Source organism: Lactuca sativa, chromosome 4 (genome assembly GCF_002870075.4).
Source record: "Lactuca sativa cultivar Salinas chromosome 4, Lsat_Salinas_v11, whole genome shotgun sequence".
Classification (NCBI taxonomy): Eukaryota; Viridiplantae; Streptophyta; class Magnoliopsida; order Asterales; family Asteraceae; genus Lactuca; species Lactuca sativa.
Genome location: NC_056626.2, coordinates 144,114,072 through 144,136,320, shown reverse-complemented (window position 1 = coordinate 144,136,320; position 22,249 = coordinate 144,114,072). Strand labels below are relative to the sequence as shown.

Sequence of the window (22,249 nt, the reverse complement as noted above, 5' to 3'; positions counted from 1 at the left end):
TCAAATGGAAGCCCATTAGAGAGTTTACGGCCAGGAGTAAACTCCCCTGGGCTGTAAACTCCATTAAATATGGTCCATTGACCATAAACTCACTTACAATGTCTTGCAATCCTTTGTTGCAACCCAATGGCCTCCTAACACTTTGACCAAATTGTTTTCCACACGTTAGGGTGTTTATACTTGTCTAATTAGTGTTATAATCACTAGTTGTGTATATATATATATATATATATATATATATATATATATATATATATATATATATATATATATATATGTCTTTATATGTTATTAGGATCATTGTGTGTGTTTAAGTCTTCACTTGACACCAAGCACTTGTCCGACACTTCCATCCGATCCACTCACTGCAGGTGACTTCATACCCCCCTTAATTAACCTTTTAAATGTTTATAAATGCTTTTATGGGGGGGGGGGGAATACAAGTTGAATCATGCTAGTTAGTACATCAATCACATGTGATTAATAACTAGCATACAAATGGATTTACTACACTTTTAGGTGTGTACTCACTATACTACTTCCAAATGACTTACTAAAACGTTTTTACATGTTAAAACTATTGATCAAACTGTCTTACATACTGTAGGTTTCCTTTCAAACTCTGTTATAATTGTGTTCCAAACAAAGGTTTTCTTATACTTAAAATTGTCTTATCAAAACAAACTACCTTCAACTCGTTTTATAAACAAACATCAAGTCATCAATTCTTAGTTATTAAACTTTTCAAAGGTTTTACAAAACTTCTTTTATACTTTTATATTGTCAAATGCATGCCTATATATGTATAGTTATATAAGAAATGTTTAAAGGACTTAGGACGGCTAGCTCGTTTTATTTCCTTTTCCTCGTTGGGATGTGGCCTTAAGGCATTGGTTATTCGTCTGAATGTCATCTAAATATTAGTTATACATCATGTATACATATATAGACATAAAATTTCCATCAGTCAGTTCAGTACCTTTGGGTAGCAAAGGCATACTTTCGGTTATACATGTATATTACTAGTAACTATAATAGGTATAGTTAGAGATACTACTTACTATTTCAAGTACAAGAAATCACACAAGATTCAGTTCATTGATGAGTCTTTACTAATACATTACATACAGTTACAAGAGAGAAAATTACATAGATACTATTTCATAGATACAATACACGATAACATAAGAGAACACACAATAAGGAGAAACATGGAGGAAGATACAATACACCATAACAGAACAAACATAATAAGGTGCTATAGCATGGAACAATTATAGGATCTAACTATATCAATGAATCACTAACGCATTGTTCTAAACAAATGGTGATAGTTTTATTGAGTATACATGATCATATAATTTGAATGTGGATGTTCACGGCTCACAATTATTGTAGAGGTTGCATTTGGTTCCCAAAATCTTTTGACATTGAGACCGTTTAGTATGAGATCTATCCATCACATTATACCTTAAATACTCAATTGAAGGCAATTAGTACAATAGTAGTCACTTTATACAATACTACATTACTTACACGTTACAAATGACAAGTGTACCTTGACGGATGTCTACGGTTGTACCGTTCAGCGAGTTTCCACACCGTGAATATCCTAGTACAAAAGCATACAATTATAATAATTATATTATTTCCTTATTACCTTTAATTTGTGTCACATTCACATAATCGATGAGGTAGACTAGATTTGAATAATAATAGTTATTTCTTCAGTAATTAATACAAATAATACTGTAGCGCACATATACATTTTCCCATTATATTCAAATTGTAATCGTCTCACATAAAGGGTAATATAAAACTATATTTTGATAATGATAGTCATACTTGGGAAAAGCTTTCATTTTTACAAAGAGACAAACATACAAAACAATCGAGTCTTGGTAGAAGACTACTTTTTATACTAGTAGAAAATATAGGTTTTTCTAGGAGTTTTCAAACTTATAAAAAATTTTACATTGTTCAAATACAAATTTTTTCACCAAACATTTACTAGTGTTTTCTTTAAAGTTTTACAAAGCAATGACACCTAAAATACTTTTGAATTCACCAGCTTAAATGTTGATGTACGCTTTCAAAATAACTTGTATTCTTAGGTAACCAATAGACAGGTACGACGACCAGGTGTTGTGAAGACGGAGCGGTCAAGACTCGTCTTTTATTTTGATTGTTCATTATGTTGTTTTATACTATGAAAGAACAAGCTTGTAATTACAATTATACTATTAATGCAATGGATGATGTTGTTGCTTGTTTACTACTTTGCATTGTTGTGATACTATACATGACGTCCTCCGCCCGAGAACGTTTTTGCCATTCTTGGTTTTGGGGTGTAATAGATTGGTATTAGAGCATTGTTTATAGTGAATTAAGTATATCAACCCATAAAAGATGTACTAACTATAAATACAATGGGATTAAAATACTCTGACCAAGAGTATATACTTTTAAATAATAAAATATTTAACTAAGTATACATACCTGCATTTATACTAAAATCTGTGTCACTATGACAAGTAAGCTCGGGGATGTATGGTGAGCTCGGGGATGTATGGTCAATCTTGGGAGTAGCGTAGCCTGATCAACTATGTCGTTCCGAGGAGTGATTAGCACATGCCCAAGAATGGTTGTGATGTGGTAACAAGTCTAAAAACTTACCAACACTACCAGAATGAGAACTCTAGAACAGAACATAAGTCTAAGATACTATAGGAGTAATTGGGGTTACTATAATTACTTACTTTAGAACTAAAAAGATCTTCATTACTAGGTCAATAGTTAGTAAGTGGGTACAATAAGGTTATATGTAACTAGGATGACATAGACTTAGAATCTATGAATTTTTGCTTTACCCCTGTTCCTGGGGAATTTGGAGTTAAGGTCACTTATTCGAAGGCCTATCATGTTTTGATTACATATAACTGGTATGCACTTTACAAGTAGTGAGGTAACTAATGAAGATTATCTAATAATTATCTAGTTAGTTCAACTAATTATTATTTCCTTACCCCAATTCTCGCGTAGATAAAATGGCTGGACTCCATCCCCACGACGACCCGTACCTTTCGAACGAAGGCAATGTTGGATGGTTTGGAGAAGAACTAGAGGACGATCATCCAATCCCTTTGAATGATCACCATGCTGAAGATCATTCGGACGGTGCTAACTCCGATCCCGAAGTTGAGAACCTACCCCGGTAGCTCCTATTCCAATTCCTAACCCTCGTCCGGCTTTTCATGGCCTGACGCCTCCTTGGGTAGAATGCTTGGAAACATGGAGCGAAGAGCAAGATCAACATATGCCGTTTAATGGAGACTGAAACATCTACAACATAAGAGAAGGAAGCTCAGCAGACAGAATTCTTCCAATGCTGGTCCATAGAGTTGCCTGAAACGAGATTCAGGGCAGGACGGCTCTCCATCGCATCACAGAGGTTGATGCCAATGCAAGAATGCATACCATCTGCACCAATCGCCTTGAACACACTCATGAGAGATCTGAGAGAGACCACGAGACCCTGCTACAAGCACTAGATGAAACATGAGCTGAAGCCATAGAGCTCCGAGTACGCCAGAGGGTGTACGAAAGACACATGCTAGAAATGGAACGTCAACCGGCTAAACTAAGGGTTCACCAGAGGGATGACCGTCACCAGTAGTAGATGCCTTACTTTCTTTCCCTGTTAAAAGGAATCGTTTTCCTGTGTATGTCCTATGTGGCACTTTTCTATGAAACTATCTTGTACTATAGATACTTTTAGTTAGGCCTTTTATACTGTCAAAACTTTTCTACTCCGGATGTGATGTAAGACCTTCTACAAGGTCAATTTTCCCAAACTTATTACGTCTTAAACATCAATGATATTGACAGTCGACTAACTTTAGTGTCACTCTTTGTTCAAATACTTTCATCATACTATCGTTGGAGTCTATCTAAAACCCCATCTTGTCAAGTTATTAGACTAGAGTAATTTAGCTCAGGGATCATTCCCAATTCTCTTTCAAAGGTTGGATCATGTTATTCACCAACCAATGGTACCCCCGGTTTCGACGAAAAATGTCTTGAGACCATTCTATAAACTTACTTCTAATCTGTACTAGGACTACATCATAGGGTTGTAGGTCAAACCCATGAGAACATACTTCTACTCTTTACATGAACGATCGAAACACATCTAGGTTCAACCATAATCACTCACAAACTTCTTTTCTTTCGTATAATAGAATCATGTCGCCGAAGAAAAGTAATCAACCCATCAACCAAACACCAACTCTTCAGATTGATGCAGCTACCTTTCAAGCTGCAGTCTCAGCTGTCGTGACAGCTGTCATGACTCACCTAAATGCTAACAATGCAAATGTTAGAGGGATGGTTATCAATAATTCAAATCCAAGTAACAACCAAGTACATCAACGAGTAACAAACAACCACTACACATCGAATATCAAACCCAAGAGTAACAAACGAAAGTTCTGGGCTAGATCTAAAGGCAAATCACCCCGAGGGGCGAACAAGAAACAATCATTGGTGGCAGCTTTCGCGACCACGACGTCTGCAACTCCCACTACCATCCCTACTAGCATCCCGGGTATCCCTAACCCAGCCAGACAGTATGTCGGAAACCTACCAAAGTGCAATAAGTGCAGCTTCCATCATCTAGGTAGTTGTCGTCTGTTGCACTGCAAGAACTGCAACAAGAATGGACACACTACCCGCTTCTGCAGAACTCGGATCTAACACATTACTTCGACCACCAATGTTGAAATTTCTTGGATATGTCATCTATGTGGCGTAATGGGACATTTCAAAAGGGATTGCCCAACAGATAAGGGTGACGGGGGAACAGGAGGAGTTTGACCCCAGAACAACAAAAGATAGCAAAGGACCCTACAATAATATAGGTTCACTTCCAATCGTCAGTAATTAAGTATGCTTTTGAGCATGTTTAAAACTAGTGCAACTAGAGACTTATATTTTGCGAGATCCCGTTAGTAAAGGGACCCTCGTACTGCTTATACTTGTCTTTTGTAGTATACCTTGTTCACAACAATAGTCGTGTAGTAAATCTAAAGTACTGTAACTCTGTTAAAAGTTGCACTGTTGTGTTTTGTCTGTAACACATTTATGATAAAATCTAGTTCCTTTATTTCCAAGTGATTCCGATTTTATCATACAACTAGAGTCCATTCGATCCTCACAATACCAGTTTCGTGCCTAAATCTCTTTCTCCGAAATCGTCTTTCTAGCGAAGCCGTCATTTTAGAACTCCGAAGTACTCATGCGTAGAGTACCTCATGTTTCTTATCCTTTCCGAAGAAACCTCAGCAAACCTCCCCAGAGTACCACTCATACAGTACATCAAGTTCAATCCAAAGACCCGTACGGTGGATCTATCGCTGAAGAATGTATACACAAAGGTGGTATATAATCAAGGTTCTATAGGTTTTGAATTGATGATTCCACTTTAACTTCTTTTCCTCGTTGGGATGTGAGCTTAAAGAAGAATCATTTATTCGACCACCTTTTCAATCTTAGTTATATATGACTCGTATACACGAGACTGTGATTGATGAACCATGTATGACTTCTAATATGAATTTCAGGACGGAGACTACCCAACACTACGAGTAATCGCATCGTCATGTGAACAAACATAGAACACAAGACGACTCCTGTAACCAAATCACCCTATAGTATAACACCCACGGAGATACAAGAACCGTCTGGACAGCCTAATGACTACTCAGCAATAGAATTGGAAGACCAAGCTCCTCACCCTGGAGAGCCCCGGTCTTATTCTTTAACAAGGTTGACGGATTGTATCGTAAGTACATCGACTATCGGAGACCTCGATAAGATTTCCATAAGAAATCATTACCTTTGCCTCGCATAGATGCGTCGGTTGACCAACCGCAAGGAACAATTTACCTTTCTGAAATAAACCTGAGATCTAAATATCACCAGTTGCAAGTATTAGAGAAGGATGTCCCGAGGGCAATCTTCCAAACTCGATGCGGACGCTATGAGTCCGTAGTGATACCCCTCGGAAAAAGCCAATGCGCCAGTAGTATTCTTGAACTTAAGGAATAGGGTATGTCATCCTTACTTGGATCAGTTCGTCATCTTCCTTATAAATGACCTACTTAGCTTCTCACGTAGTGAGAAACAGCATAGAAGCATCCACGACTAAGCCTACCCCGCGAACTCAGTAATGTACATTCTACCTTCCACGTCTCGAACTTGAAAAAGTACCTTTCCGTCAGGACTCTTGTAATCCCACTCGCCGAGATCAATTGCAACGAGAGCCTCACCTTCGTGAAAGAACCGTAGTGACCATGGACCGAGAGGTCAGGCGAACGAAACAGAGCCGCTTCCCATTAGTGAAGGTACGCTGGAATGCCAACTGAGGACCAGAATTCACTTGGAAGCGCGAGAATCAATCAAATAGGAAGTATCCCCACCTCCTTGCTCGATTATTCATACCTGTTCCTTTACCTAAATTCTAATTTCGGGACGAAATTCCCTCTAACAAGGGGATGATGTGACAACTTGAAATTTTGAGCGTTCTGAGCCTTGTACACTTAAGGGATAAGTGTCGGGGTTTATCTGCTGAAGTTATAGCTCAAAGAACAAGTCTGAAAACCCTTGACAAGGAGTTCACGGCCACCACAAGGGAGTTTACGGCCGTAAACTCCATGTGGGCTATAAACTCCCCCCTATATGTTGATATATTGGCCATTAGTTCATTCTTTTCTTTCCCTTGGCTGAAATCCTCTCAAGTAACATCCCAATCTTCGTCGCTGATCTTCAAAACTCGTAAGCTTCTGGCCCTAACTAGTTGCTATCTTACATGAACTGGTGATCTTACATGATTTTCATCCGTGAAATCATTCCATTTGTGTAGATCTTCATGTCTCACCAGGAATACACACTAGTGTTCTTGGCCAAAACAGACCATTCAAGCTCCTAGATCGTAAGTACTCTTGTTCTAACTCGTTGTACACTACGTTTAACATGTTTAGAGCATAGAAATCACAAAGAAACTCAAGATCAAAGGAGTTTATGGCCAAGACATGTTCTTGGGCTGTAAACCCCTATAAGTGGGGCAAATTGCACCCTAGTCCCTTACCAAGCCTTGGAACTTAGTGTAGAACCATAACCCATTGAACTAGGGACTTCAAGCAACGAAATGGTACTTCCCACCCTGAGTTTTGATATGTGCATAATTAGTTCATATTAAGTATACATTTTTATTCATTTATTAGCTAAATTATTGCATATTATGGACAAAAGGTACTTAAAAGTGTTAAATTATGTATTTTAGTCCAAAGATGAAGCTCGGAAGCGAAAGGAAGCGGGAGAAATAGTTAGAAGATCGAGAATGGAATAAAGAAGAAAAACACTAAAAATGGCACCTACTCGGCGAGTCAGATCGACTACTCGGCGAGTCCAATCGAAGAATCGAGAAGATAATGACTCGGGATCCCAGAGAGTTATCACAATACGGGGAATGTGAGAGGGACTCGACGAGTCACCACTTGACTCGACGAGTCGATTCGTATATATAAAGATAATTCCACAGATCGATAGGAGGGAGTTGGGGGACGATTCAGAAGAGTTTAGCTACGATTGAGAAGCCAGAGAAACCCTAGAAGACGACGAAGGAAGCTAGAACTCAATCCCGGAGAGTAATTGAGGCAAAATTTCATCATTCCACTTATTCTTTTGTTTTATCATTATGGTTAAGCAATTTGATTTTGTTTGTTTGCTGTTATTTACTTCAATTATGAGCTAAAACCTTTAGACTTCTGTTTGGGGATACAAAGTTGACAATATGGCTTGATTGATTGGTAGGATTAATTCTAAGTTGGTGAATTTTTGTTATTTTAGCTTGCTAAAGAACCTTGTGTGTGAATGATAATTAATTTTCTGTTAATATGAAGATAATTGATTAGCATGAACATCTAATGATTATTAACCTCATATGCTATGTGATCACTATGCTATATGTCTAGGATTAATGAATATGAAACTAGAATTAATAAGAAAATTGAGTAAATTCATGTGCAAGCTTGTAACATGACCATCAAACAAGAAGTTAATTAAAAGAATAAATTAGTTAACTATTGCAAGTCTAACTTAACCCGAATAATTAATCTAGTGAATTTAATTAAATTAGACAATTGGCCACTGTTTAAGTTAGTTTATTTGCTAAGGATTAGGGTAGTGAATACGAATCTAAGCACTTGAATCGGTAACCAACGAAAGAATTAATCCATTGCACCATTACCTTGATATCAACCATAGAGTTAACCAAGTTGAACTAAACAGAAGTTCCTTTCCAATTATTGAATCTAGTTAAGTCGTTATTTTCTAGTTCTTAAATTAGTCATAATTAGTAAGTTTCTAGTCTTGTAAAACTAGAGAAAACTCCTACTTATTAATTAACTTAGATAAAATTAGTTTTTAATTTTAATTTTCCGTACCCTGTGATCGATACCCTGCTTATTTAGCTATACCACAATTGATAGGTTCACTGCCTTTTGTGTGTTATTTGATAATTAAAAGTAGGTTTAAAACTAAGTGAGTTTGCACACATCAAGTTTTTGGCGCCGTTGTCGGGGAACGGTTCTAAAATTAATATTAAATTCTAGTTTAATCGTTCCTTTGTGTGGGATTTATCTTACACAAAGTTATTTACAAAGTAATTCAGTAGGTAGAATTAGTTTATTAAAAAATTCGTTTATAGAATAACTAGAAATTTCTTTTCTGTTTTTGCCTTGAACTCGCCGAGCGCACTCGTGCCGACTCGGCGAGTACATCGCTGTTTCAGTCTTTATTTTATTATTTCATTTTTGTTCTTTTTACGCGTTCTGTTTCTTTTGTTTTGTTTGTTTACAGTTGTTTCATGACCCGAGGATCTGATACACCTCTGGTCCCTCCTTTGGAAGACCCGGAATCCGCACTAAGAAGAAGCAAAGGAAAAGCCGTTGGAGAAACCACATCTTCAAAGAACTCACCACTCAAAAACTTAAAATCCGTTTTCAGCAAGAAGAAGAGCAGCAAATCAGGAGCATCCAGTGCCTCGTTGACAGTTGAAGAACCAATTCAAGAAGATATCGAGTACGAGACCGAGGAAGAAGAAGAGCATACTTACGAGCACGAAACCGATTCCGAAGAAGAGTTAGCTATCACAATGGCTAACATTGATGAAGTCCCCATGGGGGAATGGAAGAAAAGGATGCGTGATGACACCGGGCCGGGACTTGTGCAACCCGCAATTCTCGCGACCGCTACTTTTGAACTAAAAGGCCATATTCTCGCCCAACTCAAGGAGATTCCTTTTTACGGGAAGGATCACGAAGACGCTTACAAGCACTTGGACGAAGTAAATGATGTGGCCGATTACTTCAACGTCCCGAATGTTCCACGCGATACCCAGCTTCTTCGCATGCTTCCTGTCACATTTAAAGGAGCTGCAAAAGATTGGTTAAAGTCACTTCCTCCCGGATCGGTCACCACATGGGCCAAGATGAAAGAAGAGTTCATAGACCATTTATGCCCGCCCTCCAAGATAGCCAAGCTAAAGAAAGCCATTGCCAACTTCGAGCAACAACCCGGAGAATCTCTTTATGAAGCTTGGGAAAGGTACAAGAGCCTACTTAGAAATTGCCCACACCATGACCTTAATAGCCAACAAGAGGTCTCCATTTTCTATGATGGAGTCAATGTCACCACAAGGCATTGCTTGATTCTCAAGGCCCGCTCACAAAGAAGGCGCCCCCGGTAATTAAAGAATTAATTGAAGAATTCTCTAAGCACTCTAGAAAATACCACAATCCGAGAAACGAAGTAAGTCGGGGGGTAGTAAACGCGGCAAATGATAGCATGGCGGCGGTGATAGCTAAGCTTGATAGTCTAGATCGAAGAATGACAAAAATGGATCAAATAATCCATGCTATTAGGGTAGGATGCGAAAATTGTAGAGGGCCCCATCTCACAAAGGATTGTGATTTGGATGAGAATGGAAATAAGAAAGCTCAAGTCTTCTATTCAAGTGGTGATCGATATGATGAAAATTGGCGGAAACCTAAGAAGGATTGGCTACCATACGAGTATAATAAGGCAAAGGAGGAGAAATACAAGCAGAAGGAGAGGTGACTATACCAAAAGGAAGAACCGGTAGAAAAGAAAGCCGATTTAGAAGAGTTATTCACTAGATTCATAGCCGCGTCCGAAAAAAGACACAATGATCACGATGCTGCCATACACGAGACCAGAAACATGCTTAGGAATCAGCAAGCATCAATTCTCAACATTGAGAAACAGCAGGGGCAGCTTGCGCATCAAGTGAATGATAGAAGATCGGGTCAACTTCCAAGTAACACCGAACCCAATCCAAGAATGGAGAATGTAAGTGTAATAACCTCCAGTAGTGAAGAAACATTTACAGAAGCACTGAGAATCTCCAAGAAGAAGGCAGAAAAGGTAGAAGAATCGGATCCAGCAAAACCCGATCCGACTCGCCGAGTCACTCCATTGGACTCGACGAGTCCATGCGTAAATGAGAAAACTGTCAGTTCTTTGAAGCCTTATAATCCTCCTCTACCATACCCAATCAAAGCCATGCCTGCAGAAAAAGTAGAAGCATACAGAACCTTCATGACGCATGTTAAAGCTTTACAAGTTAATGTGCCATTTGTGGAAACAATGCTACAAACACCTAAGTACTTCAACTTGCTTAAGGGCCTTTTTGCTGATAGGAAAGATTTGGTGAAGTCGTGGAAATATTGATGAGTGAGCTACCTGAAAAGAAGGGTGATCCAGGAAATATGGTGATTCCGTGCCAATTTGGTAATGAAGTTTTCACCCGAGCATTAGCTGATTCGGGGGCAAGCATCAATTTGATGCCTTTGTCATTCTTTAAGAAGTTGAATTTACCAGAACCAAGGCCGGTGAATATGAAGATCCATTTGGTGGAAAAGACGATAATTCATCCACAAGGCGTTTGTGAGGATCTCCTAATAAAAGTTGACAATTTTATTTTCCCAGTAGACTTCGTGGTAGTTGATATGAAAGAAGACCCCGAAATTCCAATTATTTTGGGGAGATCATTCTTGAACACCGCGTGTGCTTTAATTGATATATGTAAGTCTACATTGACATTAAGGGTGGGTGATGAATCTATAATGTTTAAAGCTATTCCAGAAGCTAAGCAAGAAGAAGAAAAGAATGAAGAAATCTCAATTATCCAATTGGATGATGAGATATTACAAAAAGAGCTTGAACTTATGCTAAAAGAAGATCCAAGCAAGTTTTTGATACACTCTGAAGAAGATGTGGATGTTAACAAGGACTTGGAGGAGTTAGAAAAGCTACTGGAAGGAGCCAACTCAGAAAACACCCAAGAATTGATGGAACCCGATCAGACTCGCCGAGTCACTTTAATGGACTCGACGAGTCCAGTCGAATTTGACAAAAACTTGGCCGACTTAGATCTGTTTGTTACTAGTTCTTCACATACGTTGGATTTAGATATTATTCATGATTCTTTAGAAGAACAAACAACAGAAGGAGGAATGGGTATAAAAGTTCAATACGCCGATGTAGCATGTCTTGATACGATTCCGTTTGAAGTGGGTTGAACACAGGAAAGGATGAAGAGACAAAGGAAATAAGGGTGGAAGCTGATCAACCATTCACTACTAAACCTAAAGCACGAACCATCATGAAATATGAAGTAATTAAATTTAAAGAGAAGGAGGTGCAAGAGAAGGTGAAAAAGAATGGGGTAAAGAAGAAAAAGAGAAAAAGGGAAGCCCAAGCAGCTGAGGATGATGCTGTGAAAAGCAAAAGAGATGCATTGAAAAGGGCTTACAAGAAGAAGATTCATGCTTACAAGACCAAGTACAAATCACAAAAAGTTAGGCGTGCGTTCCCGATGCTCGGAGATGACGAAATGTAGATGGGAAGGAGTCTAGCTAATGACTCCTTAAAAAGAAGCGTTTGGCGGGAGGCAACCCGTTATTTAGAGTTTGCTTTCTTTTACTTTTTAATTTTGTTTGAAAATTTTCTTTCGTTTTTAGAATGTTAATTCTCCAATTCATCGGACATGTCTGCTTGAGAGTATGCATGGGCTAAGTGTGGGGTGAAATGATTTTTAGATAAATGAAAAATTTTTATGATTTTTTTGCAAAAGACTCGCCGAGTCTGACTCCGACTCGACGAGTCGGTATTATGTACAGAAAAAAAAAATTTTGAAATTACTTTTACAACCGGTAACTAGGGTTTGAACCCTAAGAATTAGTTTCTTTTCACACACACACTCGTCGTGCGCCTCTCTCTCAACTCTCTCTCTCAAGCATTCATCTTTGTTCTTCAAGTTTTCTTCAAATTTCTCAAGTATCATCTCAAAAGGTAACAAATTTCTTCTTGTTTTCTGTTAAGAACATGATTATAAGGCCATCTATGGTAGCAATTGCATGAAAAAACCCGTTTTTGAAAAGTAGTAAATTTCTAGGGTTTTGATTTTTCATGAATTATGATGTTTTGAATGCTTATTCTAGTCTTAATACCTTAGTAATATGTGCCTAGACGAAACCCTTTATGCAATTTCCAGGTTTCATGGTCCAATTTCCATCGACCCGCCGACTGACTCGTGCAGTTCGTGCGACTCGCCGAGTCGTACATGGACTCGACGAGTCGAGTCGGGAAACATATGCATGACGTTTTTTTTAATTATACTCTGTGTTTCTGGGTTTAATGTCTTTGTTTTGCAGAAATCATGTTCAGAAGGGGGCAAAGTTCCAGTGGCAACCAAGGGGATTTTCCGTGGTTAAACTTCCCACAAATCGAGTCCGCTTCAACATTGCGGAAGTAGAAGAAGAAGCTGGCTGACATAAAGAAGAAAGATATCTATGTGCCCAACCGGATAGATTGGGATTGGTTGCAGAGTGTTCGCTATGAGGAGGAGTTAGCTCCTAATCTTCTAAAGGAGTTTCACCATGAAGGCGAAACAATGATTTGTGACGGGTGGAGCCGGGTCTTCCGTATTCAAGAGCCGGTTTATTTGGAGCTGTGTTTGGAGTTCTTCTCCACGGTATCTTTCACCGGGGGAGTGGATGCTTATCACCCGTTAAGCTTTAGTTTCTGCCTTGGGGGAGAATTTCATCAATGCTCTATGGTGGATCTTGCCTGTCGATTAGGGGTTTATGATCAGCCCTTGGTCTCAACACCCATCTTTCGGGCCTTTTTGGCACAAACCCATATGGTGTTTCCCGAAGGAGTTACGAGTACGGGCTGGTGGAATACAATTGGTAACAAGGTCTATATTCCGAAGACGACACAAGAAGGGAGCATTCGATCCCCAACACACCGCCTCATTTATCGTCTCATTTCATCCACCATCAACCAACGAAAGGATGATGACAAGGTTTCCAACCTTGATGTCTTCTATTTATGGAGCATCATTACACCCGGCGTTTTTTGCAACATTCCTTGGTGTCTAGCTTCATATCTCTCGGAGGGTGCGGTCAAGGATCACAAAACTTCTAGAATCAATGGTGGGATGTTTGTCACCCGGTTAGCCAACTCATTCGGGTTGATGAACCGCGGTGCGTGGAACTTCATGACGATGATCCCTACACCTCCATTCAATCCAATTCTTTTCCGGAGAGCGAGGATTATTGAAGACTATGGGGGTGGCCATTATGCCATTCCGAATGATGATCCGGTTGTTGGTCCCGAAGCACCGGGGAGGAGGGTTCGTTCGAGGAGAGAGTGGGATGTTGAGGATGAGCCGCCAGTGATTACGGTTGAGAATGAAGAAGTACCAATGGATTGGTACAATGTGGAGATGAGGCGGCTACAAGATCAAATGGCGCGGAGCTTGAATTTTAGCAACCAATCCCATATCCAACTTTTTGACCACTTTAACATTCCACACATCGATGGTGGTAACTTTCCATATATTCCATCATGGGAAGAGGTGATAAGTGCAAGAAGAAGTGGTGCTGGAGGAAGTGGAGTAGGGCTAGATGATGATGATGAGGAGGATTGATTTCTATGCATTTTTATTGAACAATTTTTAATTTCTTTTTATTTTTGTGTTTATTTTTATTTGGTTTGTTTAATGTTTTTAAAACTTGCTTTTAATGTTTATTTGATGTTTGATGCTTTGACAATTTTTTAGAATTGAATTAGGAGTGCTAGCTTCAAAAAGGGGTTTAGAGTTATAGAATCAAAGTGAGAAAGAGAATCAAGAAAAAGGAGCGTTAGATTTAAAGTATTGAGTCCGGTCCTTAGAGATGTTGGCAAGGGAGTCTAGAAGTGAATAGAACGTATAGAGAGTTTATTGGAAGCTGGATCAGATGCAGAATGCTATTATTTTCATTCAGTGACCAACTCGTCGAGTGCACTAAACTGACTCGACGAGTCGCCCTTAATTTTCAAAAATCCGAAGATTTTCCGAAGTAACTCGATGAGTCTGGTATATACTCGACGAGTCGTTTGGTTTCATGTCGAAGGGGCTGCTGATTTGAGGCTGATTAGAGTACCACTTGACTATATATTCTTTCCATATTAATTCCTGAAGATCTTACACTGTTTTTCCGCATATTTGGAGTGACCCACACGAGACGAGACACCCAAGGCATGGATGAGATGTTACCATGTCTAAAGTCAATTGAAGTTGGAGCTGAAAAGGAAGTGATCAACCTATCGACTGCTATCCCAGGGGAGTTTGTTCCAATTCCCTCTTTATTCTCTTTTTATGTTTTTATCATGCATAATATGCAATGAGGGCATTGCATGAAATAAGTGTGGGGTAGGGGGTTGGTTACATATTAGAAAATTTAGAGTCTTAATTTAGGTTAATTTTAAAAAAATTTGCATACCAAAAGTATTACTTAGGATCTAAATTAGAAAATTTTGGTAAAAGTAAAATTAGGACTCCATGTTAGAGTTGTGTTGATAATTGCATGAAGACCCAAATGTTTAGTTGAACCTATATACGTTCTAGTGCATTTGTGGCTTCCTTATTCTAGTGAAATCATGGGACAAAAACACGACCCCGCTCGGCCCGAGGTATGCAATATGTTTAGCAGCCTAAACCTGAAATGTATCCAGGAAGATTGTTATCGTTAGCTAATAAAGGTTGAGATTGAGCGCCCCTGCTTAAGCATGTAGGGATTTGAGTGAAAAAGTGAGGTACATGTGAAAAAAAAAAGAGAAAAGAAAGAGAGAATTACAAGAGAAATTGTATGAATTTTGGAGCAATTAAAGTGAAGATCAAAAGATCAAAATACCGAAAATTAAAAAGTTGAAGATACCCGAAAATCAAACAATAAAGGTGGTGAATTCAAAGAGTTCAAAGATCAAATTACCAAAGGAAGTGAAGAATTCTAAAAGAGCTCCATAGTGGTATCGAAAAGTTGTAATTCTAGATTATGTATGCTTGGGTTGCTCAATTAAAAACACCTTGAGGGTAAGAGGTTTTCTGCGGATGGATTCGGAGAGTTGCATAAAATGAGCATAGTTCGGGATGAGTGGGCAAGTGTTTATGAGGATTGTGAGTATTTGGAGTATGGGAGGTCTTGAGGAAAAAATTTAGACACAAATTCATGCATTGCGGTCTTGGCATAATGGCTGGGTTAGATTGGAGTTGTTATATATGATTCTAATATGTTTAAAATTCAGTTTTGCTTGGGGGCAAGCAAAAGACAAGTGTGGGGTATTTTGATATGTGCATAATTAGTTCATATTAAGTATACATTTTTATTCATTTATTAGCTAAATTATTGCATATTATGGACAAAAGGTACTTAAAAGTGTTAAATTATGTTTTTGAGTCCAAAGATGAAGCTCGGAAGCGAAAGGAAGCGGGAGAAACAGTTAGAAGATCGAGAATGGAATAAAGAAGAAAAACACTAAAAATGGAACCTATTCGGCGAGTCAGATCGACTACTCGGCGAGTCCAATCGAAGAATCGAGAAGATAATGACTCGGGATCCCAGAGAGTTATCACAATACGGGGAATGTGAGAGGGACTCGACGAGTCACCACTTGACTCGACGAGTCGATTCGTATATATAAAGATAATTCCACAGATCGATAGGAGGGAGTTGGGGGACGATTCAGAAGAGTTTAGCTACGATTGAGAAGCCAGAGAAACCCTAGAAGACGACGAAGGAAGCTAGAATTCAATCCCGGAGAGTAATTGAGGCAAAATTTCATCATTCCACTTATTCTTTTGTTTTATCATTATGGTTAAGCAATTTGACTTTGTTTGTTTGCTGTTATTTACTTCAATTATGAGCTAAAACCTTTAGACTTCTGTTTGGGGATACAAAGTTGACAATATGGCTTGATTGATTGGTAGGATTAATTCTAAGTTGGTGAATTTTTGTTATTTTAGCTTGCTAAAGAACCTTGTGTGTGAATGATAATTAATTTTCTGTTAATATGAAGATAATTGATTAGCATGAACATCTAATGATTATTAACCTCATATGCTATGTGATCACTATGCTATATGTCTAGGATTAATGAATATGAAACTAGAATTAATAAGAAAATTGAGTAAATTCATGTGCAAGCTTGTAACATGACCATCAAACAAGAAGTTAATTAAAAGAATAAATTAGTTAACTATTGCAAGTCTAACTTAACCCGAATAATTAATCTAGTGAATTTAATTAAATTAGACAATTGGCCACTGTTTAAGTTAGTTTATTTGCTAAGGATTAGGGTAGTGAATACGAATCTAAGCACTTGAATCGGTAACCAACGAAAGAATTAATCCATTGCACCATTACCTTGATATCAACCATAGAGTTAACCAAGTTGAACTAAACAGAAGTTCCTTTCCAATTATTGAATCTAGTTAAGTCGTTATTTTCTAGTTCTTAAATTAGTCATAATTAGTAAGTTTCTAGTCTTGTAAAACTAGAGAAAACTCCTACTTATTAATTAACTTAGATAAAAATTAGTTTTTAACTTTAATTTGCCGTTCCCTGTGATCGATACCCTGCTTATTTAGCTATACCACAACTGATAGGTTCACTGCCTTTTGTGTGTTATTTGATAATTAAAAGTAGGTTTAAAACTAAGTGAGTTTGCACACATCAAGTTTACGGCCGTAAACTCATAGGGAAGTGGTCCCCCGGCCGTAAATACAAGTTGAGGGCATTCTTGGACCTTAAACTCACCTAGCCTCTTATTTAGCCTTGAAACACTTAACCACTTAAGACATCTTGCCTTTAAGCCTCAAATGGAGGCCCATTAGAGAGTTTACAGCCAGGAGTAAACTCCCCTGGGCCGTAAACTCCATTAAATATGGTCCATTGACCATAAACTCACTTACAATGCCTTGCAATCCTTTGTTGCAACCCAATGGCCTCCTAACACTTTGAGCAAATTGTTTTCCACATGTTACGGTGTTTATACTTGTCTAATTAGTGTTATAATCACTAATTGTATATATACATATGTCTTTATATGTTATTAGGATCATTGTGTGTGTTTAAGTCTTCACTTGACACCAAGCACTTGTCCGACACTTCCATCTGATCCACTCACTGCAGGTGACTTCATACCCCTTTAATTAACCTTTTAAATGTTTATAAATGCTTTTATGGGGGGGATACAAGTTGAATCATGCTAGTTAGTACATCAATCACATGTGATTAATAACTAGCATACAAATGTATTTACTACACTTTTAGATGTTTACTCAGTATACTACTTCCAAATGACTTACTAAAACGTTTTTACATGTTAAAACACTTTATGAAACTGTCTTCCATACTGTAGGTTTCCTCTCAAACTCTGTTACAATTGTGTTCCAAACAAAGGTTTTCTTATACTTAAAACTGTCGTATCAAACAAACTACTTTCAAATTGTTTTATAAACTGACATCAGTCATCAATTCTTAGTTATTAAACTTTTCAAAGATTTTACAAAACTTGTTTTATACTTTTATGTTGTCAAATGCATGCCTATATATGTATAGTTATATAAGAAATGTTTAAAGGACTTAGGACGGCTAGCTCGCTTTATTTCCTTTTCCTCGTTGGGATGTGGCCTTAGGGCATCGGTTATTCGTCCGAATGTTGTCTAAATATTAGTTATATATCATGTATACATATATAGACATAAAAGTTCCATCAGTTAGTTCAGTACGTTTAGGTAGCAAAGGCATACTTTTGGTTATACATGTACATTACTAGTAACTATAATAGGTATAGTTAGGAGATACTACTTACTATTTCAAGTACAAGAAATCACACAAGAGTCAGTTCATTCATGAGTCTTTACTAATACATTACATACAGTTACAAGAAAGACAATTACATAGATACTATTACATAGATACTATTTCATAGATAAAATACATGATAACATAAGAGAACTCACAATAAGGAGAAACATGGAGGAATATACAATACACCATTGCAGAACAAACATAATAAGGTGCTATAGCATGGAACAATTACAAGATCTAACTATACCAATGAATCACTAACGCATTGTTATAAACAAATGGTGATAGTTATATTGGTATACATGATCATATAATCTAAATGTGGATGTTCACGGCTTGCAATTATTGCAGAGGTCGCATTTGGTTCCCAAAATCTTTTGACATGGAGAGCATTTAGTATGGGATCTAGCCATCACATTATACCTTAAATACTCAATTTAAGGCAATTAGTACAATAGTAGTCACTTTATACAATACTATAGTACTTACACGTTACAAATGACAAGTGTACCTCGACGGATGTGTATGGTTGTACTGTTCAGCGAGTTTCCACGCCGTGAATATCCTAGTACAATAGGATACAATTACAATAATTATATTATTTCCTTATTACCTTTAATTTGTGTCACATTCACATAATCGATGAGGTAGACTAGATTAGAATAATAATAGTTATTTCTTCAGTATTTAATACAAATAATACTGTAGCACACGTATAGATTTTCCCATTAAATTCAGATTGTGATCTTCTCACATAAAGGGTAATATAAAACTATATTTTGATAATGATAGTCATACTTGGGAAAAGCTTTCATTTTTACAAAGAGACAAACATACAAAACAATCGAGTCTTGGTAGAAGACTATTTTTTATACTAGTAGAAAATATAGGTTTTTCTAAGAGTTTTCAAACTTATACAAAATTTTACATTGTTCAAATACAAACTTTTTCACCAAACATTTACTAGTCTTTTCTATATAGTTTTACAAAGCAATGACACCTAAAATACTTATGAATTCACCAGCTTAAATGCTGATCTACGCTTTCAAAATAACTTGTATTCTCAGGTCACCAATAGACAGATACGACGACCAGGTGTTGTGACGACGGAGCGGTCAAGACTCGTCTTTTATTTTGATTATTCATTATGTTGTTTTATACTATGAAAGAACACACTTGTAATTACAATTATACTATTAATGTAATGGATGATGTTGTTGCTTGTTACTACTTTGCATTGTTGTGATACTATACATGACGTCCTCGGCCCCAGAACGTTTCCGCCGTTCTTGGTTTTGGGGTGTGACATAAATTGAAGCCCTAGAAGCAATCTACAGTTAGTGGTGTTATGGATTGGTGTATTACGCCGGAAAGACGAGCTTTGCCAGTGGAAATGGTAATTCCCGAAGGAAAGGTGTAGAAAATGACTCGTCTGGGACGAAGTGGGAGTAAAAATGCACCACCTTTAGCGGCGACTAATAGGCAATAGCGGCGACAAGTTCGAGGGAAAAACATGCACCATTCTATGGCCACTATTAACCGTCCATCCAAAATCCATCGAACGGTCATGATGAAATTGACGCGGATCGCCAACAATAGCGGCGACGTGTCGTCACAATTGATGTCCTACCAGATGAAACCCTAGCCTATGGATCCGTTTAGAACCAAAAAGCATTTGACCTAGTAGTAAAAAGTGATTTTTTCAAATAAGAGGTTATGAGTTCAAGTCTCTTTGGAGATATAAGTGGTATTTAGAGTAGGTTAACTACTTTGTTATTTTAATAGGGGACAGTTCACTTGAGATTAAAAAAAATAGAAATTTTAAGATTCAACATCAATCACATATTTCTCATGTGTTGATCTAATGCCCCAACATACCAGCAACAGAGAGGTATAATCATATATGATTATAGATGTTTATATGTATATGCATAATCATAAATGATTATACATATATGTTTGTTCATATATTGAGTAATTATATATGATTGTAACAATTGGTGGCAGAATAGGTGGTTGTGGAAGAGATGATAGTGGTATAAGTGAGGTGATAGTGGTAAAAAAACCTCTATGACGATTTTTTATTTTGAGAACCAATAATTTTATTTCTTAGTTTTATAAAACATAGATTTCCTTAAACAAAACAAGCAAACCGTTAACAACAATATTTTTCATTTTTTACAAATAGTAAATTAAAAAACTCCTTTATTATTATTACTTTTTAAGATAAAAAAAAGTATATGTGATATTTAGTAAAAACCAACAATTATTAAAAGTAAAAAATAAAAATTCAAAAACTTATTTTAGTGGTTTTGTATAAATTTACTAATATAATGAATAAAAATATTTCTAAAATTTTGGTTATTTTGTATGGTTTTTGTTTTTATGTGTTTACTCCGAAAATACATGTTCACCATGTTATGTTAGCATACTAGTTATGAGACCCGTGTATTACACGGGTTTATTAAAAATAAAAATTTAATATCAGTATTTAAACATTAAATATTTTATACAATAATACTTTTAAATATCATAATGTAATCTTTTCAAACATTTATAAAAAAAATGAAATCTTCTTTAGAGCATTTATGATACTTTATTATCAAATTAATAGAATGATTCTCTTTTTTTATTTGAAATTTTATTTTAAAAAATGAAAATTCTCAAAAAAATGACAAGTGGAAAATAATAATTTTAAAACTCTCACAAAATTACATGTGGCAAAACTCTTGAAAATTTGACAAGTGTCAAAAAACCTTCATTTATTAGAAAGGATTTGCGCGAAGCGGCCCCCAAACTTTTAAAATTAAACATATTTTGCATGTTAAATCTTCGTTTCTCAATTTTATAAATAATCGGTAAAAGTTTATCTTCATAGTACTAATCATTTTTACGATCCTTATATATAATTATGCATTGTTTTTATTATTATTATTATTATTATTATTATTATTATTATTATTATTGAAGCCAGCGAGATGTTATTATTAATTGTTCTTTGAACCAGTGGTCAAACTTAACAAAAATAGAATTAAATTGGTAAACCACATAATAACAGAGAGTACTTCATGGTCAAAGGTTTTAATAGATGTAGCACCTATGTAAACAATTAATGATTTAAAAAGGAAAAATATTAAATACGCTTAAAAGCCTGCAATCCAGTCAATAAAGATATCTCACATTTGTATTTGTTTTAAAGTACCAAAAAGCCTACAGCCTAATAGTAATAGTATGTTGTTTTGGCCACCCTCCAGATTTCAAGTCCCTTGTATACATTAGATTAGAGGAGATTAGAGTCTCTTGTTTGAAAAAAATGTTTTAAAGTAACTAAATTAACATTTATCTACTTTAAATATTTTAAAAGAACCTTCCTATAATTTTAATTTTAAAATCGACACTACTAACAAAATTCTTGATGAATGACAGTGTAATTATGCACTAGTGTTAAATTTATAATTCCTAATTTATCATGTCTTAACTAATATACACATTAGGCAGTGAACTTAATCGTGTTGCAGTATAATTATAGTAAGAAAGGGTGTCGAACAATATAGAAATGAAAATAGTTTAGCTCTAATAATTCGAATGTTAACTAAACTACTAAAGAAAAATTAGGAGGGGGGGGGGGGGGGGGGGTTGTTTAAACTAGAAACTAAATAAACAAACCTATATATTATATTAAGAGACAAGATAAATAAAGATGTTTTCACCTTGATTCGATTTACCCTTGAGACATGGTGAATTCCAAATTAGTAATTTTCAACGTGCTTGGCGAGCCTGTTGATAATTTAGGTCCTGTAGATACTAGTACAACATTTCCTATTCATAGATTTGCGCCTACCTTTATACAGTTAGATACAAAATTATCTATTTTTGAAACCGGAATTAAAGTAGTAGATCTTTTAGCCCCTTATCGCCGTGGAGGAAAAATCGGACTATTCGGGGGAGCTGGCGTGGGTAAAACAGTA

General features: G+C 36.7%; 1 protein-coding gene and 1 non-coding gene across 2 annotated transcripts in view; one reads left to right on the top strand and one right to left on the bottom strand.

Moving 5' to 3' along the window:
* Window positions 1-9,598: 9,598 nt before the first annotated feature.
* Window positions 9,599-9,705, bottom strand: LOC128134014 (small nucleolar RNA R71). Its single transcript, XR_008232348.1, has one exon. It is a non-coding gene; the product is annotated as a small nucleolar RNA R71 (small nucleolar RNA).
* Window positions 9,706-22,105: 12,400 nt separating this feature from the next.
* The window catches only part of LOC128133293 (ATP synthase subunit beta, chloroplastic-like), a 2,459-nt gene continuing 2,315 nt past the window's right edge, over window positions 22,106-22,249 (top strand). The window contains exon 1 of the mRNA XM_052770459.1: window positions 22,106-22,249. This exon is cut by the window's right edge and continues 2,315 nt beyond it. The gene's annotated coding sequence lies outside the window, so the exon portion shown is untranslated.